Source organism: Amblyomma mixtum, chromosome 4 (assembly GCF_055824585.1).
Source record: "Amblyomma mixtum isolate Tamu chromosome 4, ASM5582458v1, whole genome shotgun sequence".
Lineage (NCBI taxonomy): Eukaryota > Metazoa > Arthropoda > Arachnida > Ixodida > Ixodidae > Amblyomma > Amblyomma mixtum.
This window is the reverse complement of record NC_143015.1, coordinates 98,612,152-98,619,156: the sequence shown is the minus strand read 5'-3', so window position 1 is coordinate 98,619,156 and position 7,005 is coordinate 98,612,152.

The window sequence follows — 7,005 nt, the reverse complement described above, 5'->3', positions numbered from 1 at the left end:
TTGAATATTCCGGAGCCCTTCACTAAGGAGTCCCTCAGTCCGAGTCGCCTTGGGGTGTTAAGCCCCCATAAACCATAAACCTAAATGTTTAAATGGACCTTTCTTGACTTGAGCGGTATTCTGCAAGCATGCGAACTTCGTGTTTTGCGCAGCACGCGGAACCTGTTCGTGTCCAAGGGTGACAAGGAAGGTCTCGTTTACGCCGCCTGAGAATGATATTATTTAAGGCGCCACATTCAAGTTTCATTTAGACCTCTTTGACAAGACCTGAATCACATCACGGCTTGGTCCAAGGAGGCTTAATTCAGCCCAATACATAATTATGTCAAACGCGAAGAGGCGTTTCCTTTTTGTTACCTATTGTTGTGGTGTGCCGCACGTAAAAAGCTCCGGTATCCTTTTACGGCAGACAGCGTACGCCAGCGAAGAGCTGGTGGACTTGTTGACCTTGGGTGCCGTGGTGGTAGCGAGGTGCTCCTGTGCTCCTTCAAGATGAAATTCAGCAAACTCCACCAAGATGAAACAGCTTTATTCATAGGTGACCTTGCGCGAAGGCTGGGTAGAGCAGGCAAAGGACAGGCCCGTGCCAAAAACGGTTGGCGCTCTAATTTCGCGGCGCCGCCGCTGCAGCTTCCGACCATCTTCCTTTTTACAAAATAGTCTGCATGCTTTGTTGTTCAGATGCCACTTTGTAGAAGATCCCCTGTATAATAAGCAGTCTTAAGGCTCAGCTTCATCACAATGTTAGTACAAGTGCATATCAACTAACGTTATGCTGCTCAAATTAAAGAGCCCCAAGTGATCGAAATTTACGGAGCCCTCCACTATGGTATACCGCATAAAGTAAGTCACTTTCGTGCGTTAAACCCCGCATAAACTGTACTTTGAATGGCAATAGCTTTCGATTGAAAAAAGCACCAAACATGAGGTTGCATGGTATCGCATACTTTTGACAACCGCATAAAGTAATACATAGGCACTTTTAAGGTTTCCTAGCGTATCAGGCACTCTTGCAGCCCAGGCGATGGGCACAACTTTTTCATTGTCATGAAAACAGTCCTCGAAGGCTAAAGTATCCCAAGCGTACCCCGACACCTGGTACTTTGCCAGGAAAGGTGTGAACACTAATAGAGTTTGATGCGAATTGGTGTCGCTCAGGACGACGACGCTCTAATAACATGTTCGTGATGACCGGTAGCTCAACATTTGCTGCACCAAATGAAAGCGAATGGTGAGCACGTGCCTCTCTAGACAAACGTATCTGAGAGCCGACGCGCTCTCCTTGTTGCTTTGGAAAGAACGGAACAGTACTTCCGGGAACAAAATAACTTATTATTGCACCACCGTGCAACGATGGTCGCACCGTTGCACCTAAGTAAGGAGATGTCGAGGACTATTCTGTGAAGCCTGCTCCCTGGCGAATAATCCTATCAGTGGTAGCCAGAGGGGAAGATTCCCGATAAGTTGAGCAGCCGTCCAAGTGGGATGCAGACGATAGTTTGATATTCTGTGAGCAGTTTTGAAGAGACACTGATGCCGTATCTTTCTTGCTTTGTTGATGTTTGTCCAGCAGGAAAACATGCATTTCCAAGAAAACTGGATCAAAATTTTTTCATTCCTAAAGAGTGAACGAAGCTGCGTGGTCACCATTCCCTAGTAGGAACTCATGTAACCTAGCCTCAGAGATCCGAGCTGCTAAAACCTCTCTCGAAGCAATTGAGTATCCTTGCCATAGCGGCTGGCCGTGGTGACAACTGTATTTCTTTTTTAGCATCATCTAAAAGATAAAAATCTCCATTCCGAGTGAAAAATTATGTGTCTTTATGGGGTCCGCGCATTTTATGCGCGATACAGCACCATAGCCATCTAGAGGCGTGTGGACTGTCAATGATAGTGCACGTTAAAGAACTCAAGGTGGTCGAAATTTACGGAGCCCTTCACTACAGCATTCCTCATAACCTGAGTTATTTTGGGACGTCAAGCCCCATAAACCATAATCTGATACCTGCCTACTAGGTCAGTGGTTGGAGGCGAGAATTCTGAAGCCGCCGGCTAAACCCCAATCTGTAGGAAGGATCCTAATTCTGCTATTCTGCGCGCTGCCCAGTTCATATCAAGGCAGCATATCTGGCAGGTCACTTATATCAGAGACAACACATTTCGTAAGAGGCAATTTCAAGCCATGGTCTTGTTCACGTCGTTTCAGAATGGTCGTAATTAAGGTTGCACATTTTCGCATATTTTAGTCCTCTTTAACATGGCCGGAATCACATATTGGCTCCATTGTGTTGTGTTGCTTTCATTGATGCATAAGCATCTAAGGCGATCATGCGCCAAGCTAACGACTGGATTAAAGGCTGCATGATTGAGCACAACGTATATGTTCACATGTAAGACTTGATGAGGCACACCGCGTCCTTTACGTGATTTAGCCGCTGTGCTGTGCTCAGTTGTGCCACACGTAAAATTCTCCGGTGTGCTTGAAATAGGCTGCACGCTTTGCGGTTCAGTTGCCACTTTGTGGAAACTCGTCTTTGTAATAAAGAGACTTAAGACGGCGTTTCATCACGTATTGTTAGTGGAAGTGCAAATGAAATAACGATATGCTACTTGTTAATGGTAATAGTTCTTCACAGGCGTTGATATTGCACATCAGGTTGCATGGCATCGCATGTTTGTGACAACGACAAAAGGCAATACAGAGGCACTTTTAATAGCAATACGTTTCTCTGCATATCAGGCACTGTTGCAGCATAGGCGATGGGCGCGGCTTTTTCGTTGTCATGGAAACGGACGCCCCAAAAAACCCAGGTATACCCCGCCACCTGGTGTTGGCCAACACAGACGACAGCGCCAACTGAGCTTCGCAGTGTCGCTCAAGCCAGCGGAGATCGAATAACATGTCCACGCAGAGTGACGAGTATGCACCAGCTGTCATTGAGGAGAGCGAGCGGTGAGCCTTTGCCTCTCTAGACCAACGTAGCAGAGAGGAGCTCTCCTCCTTGTTTTGGCTGTAATTCTTACTTCAGGCAGCAAAAAAATTACACGATTGCACTTAGTCTGCTTAAGAGCAAAAAATGCGAAAGCCTTTCCTTGTCTTCTTTTTCTCCCTCCATTTTTTTCATTTATTTTCCTCGTTTTTTCCATTTTCTTTGTTTTAATTGTTTCGTTTTACTTTGTTCTTTTTTTTGGACGCCACTAATGAGCCAGTTTAGCCAATGTATGGATTGTTGTGTGGCTAGCGTTGGGTTGGCTATAGATCTGTCTTGTCGGATGAACGCCACTCGTGGGCAAAGAAATGCTTTCGCCTTAAAATGACGTTATCGCAGTACCACGGAACGACGGTTTCACCATTGCACCTAAGTAAAGAGATGTCGAGAACTACTCTGTGAGGCCTGCTCCCTGGCGCATGTTGTTATCAGTGGTAACCAGAGGGAAGGTTCCCGCGAAGGGGAACAACCATCCAAATGAGACGTATACAATAGTTTTAAATTATGTGAGCAGTTGTGAAGAGACTCTGATCACAGCTCCTTCTGGTTTTTTTGTTTGTCATGAAGGCGCGCATTTATATGTGAGAAACTTTTATCGAAATTGTCACATCACTGGTCTTAAAGGCCGAAGAAGGCTGCGGCACCATCGCTTGCAAGCGAATACTGATACTAGCCTAGCTTCGGAGATCTGAGCTGCCAAAACCTCTCTCGAAACTCTCGTGTATGCTTGCGTAGCTAGGTGGTCATGGCCACACCTCATAATCATGGTGAAATCAGTGTTTTTATCTTTAGAATACTGCAATATATTACGAGCCCAACAATACTGGACAAAAGCATTTTTTAGCGGGAAACCTTTTATGAAAGCAATTTTTTCAGATAACGTAAGATTTAACTACAACAATCAATATATTCAGAGATAACCCGGTGGCAGTTTGAATTTTTTTCTGTTAACGTTTTTGCTATCCTCAAAAGCTTTCACCATTGGTTCTCTGTGGGAGCCTTAAATGTTTGATGCACCAACGGAAGCATTTTAAAAGAAAAATGCTGCAACATATCAGAAGGATGGACTGTTACCTTCAATTATTCTGTAAAATTATTTTAAAAATTTCCAATTTTGAAAATGTTTGCCTGAAATTGCTATACATGTTTGTGTTGATTTGATGAAAAACGAGCTCTGCTATGTGCGGTACAGCTTGCATTGTTCATGCTATTCACTGGTGGAGTCTCGCATTAGGTGCTCTTTCCGCAGTCTGGGCGAGTTGGTCAACATCTGGTCCGCGTACAATACCTGCGTAGAGCCTGGCATCAAGTCATTCCGCTGCAATGGCTGGGTGAGTGCTTTGTGCCCAGTAACAGTCACCGGTTATCTCGGCTGTAGTGCAGTTGAGAACGTGGAACATCAATATAAAACCGCAGACTTGCTCGAATTTTATGCACCGTGAACGCAACACAGGGAGAATATATAAAACCCTTGCATCATACGCAGTATTCTTCCACGAACGATCGCTAATATAACCAGGAAAGATTTTTACCTAGTGATTCATTACGCTGACAACTGCAGTGTCTCCTAATTATCAGGCCTCGACACATCAGAAGCCACTGGCTAGGTACCACTTTCATCGCCATTTTTTGTCTCCATCGAAAGGAAATATTTTTCAGCCTGAATGCGCATTCAGTCCTCAAGACTGATGATTTCTCATGTAATCTTTTTACGGAGATGTGTAAATTTTCGTAAAAGTGATGAGGCCACGATTTCTCAAATTGGCACACATTGGGTAGTAATCAGTTTGTCTCGATGATGCACATTAGACTCGAAATATTTTTACTGGAGCAAAACGTGGCTGCATAAAAATGGTGGTTGCTGCTTCCTCAAGCTCCCTGTTTTGCGAAATATCGTTTACTGCATTTGCCAGTGGGCCCCAAAAAAGCACGTCGGTAGCAGGAAATATGCTAAATTCGGTGAAAAAAAAACTTTTTTCCTGGCAGGTGTAGCACATCCTTTCTATACAATTTTGTACAAGCTGACTTAGAGCTAGCCGGGATATTTATGCCGCTTGCATATATACGTTCGTTACGTTCAGATCGTCAGTACACTGCTGTAACCATTTAGGCTTCCGAAAGAATGCAGGCAGTCGCATATTGAGGGAATGAAGCTCAAGAAAGCTACACGACAAGGCAGGCATCTGAGAGAATTGGCTTCTTCATTCCACTGAAGCAATGACCAGCTCTTAATTCTTTCCACCAAGGCATGCTTTCCTGTGGCTAAGCCTGTCTTGTATCACATTTCAGGGGGTATTTATAGTTGGAGCTCAGCCATATGTACCCGTAATTCACCAGTAAGCGATATGTGCAGGTAACAAACTACTGGGCAAGACGCGTGCCAGATCCTTACAGCACATATGGGGAAAAAAGAAGCCATCAGAAGCCATTAGGAGTGCCACCTGAGCAGTGCACATTAATGGAGACAAAATGCCTGTTTCATATTTTTAATTTACTTGATTGTTTTGTATTATTATGCACACACTAATCAATGAATTTCGCTTTGTGAAAATGTTAATATATCGGCGAAAAGAGATAAGAGCAACGTCATGGCAGCGGCAGCATTTTCATGAACAATGCTTTTTCGCAATCTTCCACTGATGTACGAATCAAGACTAAACAGCCGGAATAGATATATTTTGCGCGAGAAAAGCAAGGGTGCGAGTTATCGCCTTTAAGAACCTATCAATCAGCAGCGAGTCTCAAACTAGGATGACCAGAAATTTTTTGCTCCATTACTGTGCGGTGCACCTCCTTCAAATTTGCAAAAGTTGAGGTTCATCTTGTGCGCAGGACATTTTCGACTTTGAATTCTTAAGCTTGAGAGATATTGTCCCATATCTGACATTTCATATATCTTCAACATCAGCCTCTCTACGCCCGCTGTAGACAAAGGTTTCTCTCTTATTCATAACCAACAATGCAGGACAAGATTATTTTTGAGCGGGAAATTGTTCATGAACGCAATTCTTTCATATAATACAAGATTTTAATAGCAATCGATATATTCACAAATCACCCGACGGCAGTCTTGACCTTGTATCATCATGAGCATTTCCCATTGCCTTTCTAAGGCAGCCTTAACTTTTCAGTGTGATCGATGAAACGCTTTAAAAGATTTTCCCGCATATTATAAGGATAGAACATTACCTTCATTATTTCCATACCACTATCCCACAATTTTCAAAATTTTTGTCAGGGAATTTTGGACACACTTTCCAAATAACCCGGTTTTGTGGCAGCCGCGGCCACAAGATCCCCACAAACTTCGTGACGAATGATAGGTGTAACGTTAAGAGAACGGAAGCGAGCGGAGTGGATGAGCAAACAAACGCGGGTTAATGATATCATAGTCGAAATCAAGAAGAAGAAATGGGCTTGGGCAGAGCATATAATGCAAAGGCAAGATAACCGCTGCTCGTTAAGGGTAACGGAGTGGATTGCAAGAGAAGGCAAGCGTAGCAGCGGGCGGCAGAAAGTTAGATGGGCGGATGAGATTAAGAAATTTGCGATGATACGGTGGCTGCAACTGGCAAAGGAGAGGGTTAATAGGAGAGACATGGGAGAGGCCTTTGCCCTGCATTGGGTGTAGTCAGGCTGCTGCTGCTGCTGATGATGATGATATTGTGCTTCATCTCAATTAGTAATGTGATCCTCGGGAGCACGCCAATCATTTCATGCCACTTCGAACATTCTGCGTCAAACGGGTTGCCCCCAAATGTTATGAAATGGCGTTCCAGGAGAAGCCCCACTTCTATGCCCGCTATACTGGCACATATATTTCAGATCGAAAGTATAGGCATTAATTTAGGCGCTACGAGTCCAGTGTTGCTGTGTGATATAGTGTGGTCATGTGGTTACTGTTTTGGTCAAATTAACGTTCAGTGCAGACAGACGCGTCCTCTACAAACGTAAGTATTAAGAGCAAACGCTCTTAAAACTATATCCCAACCAGAGGAGTGACAGGCGGTGACGG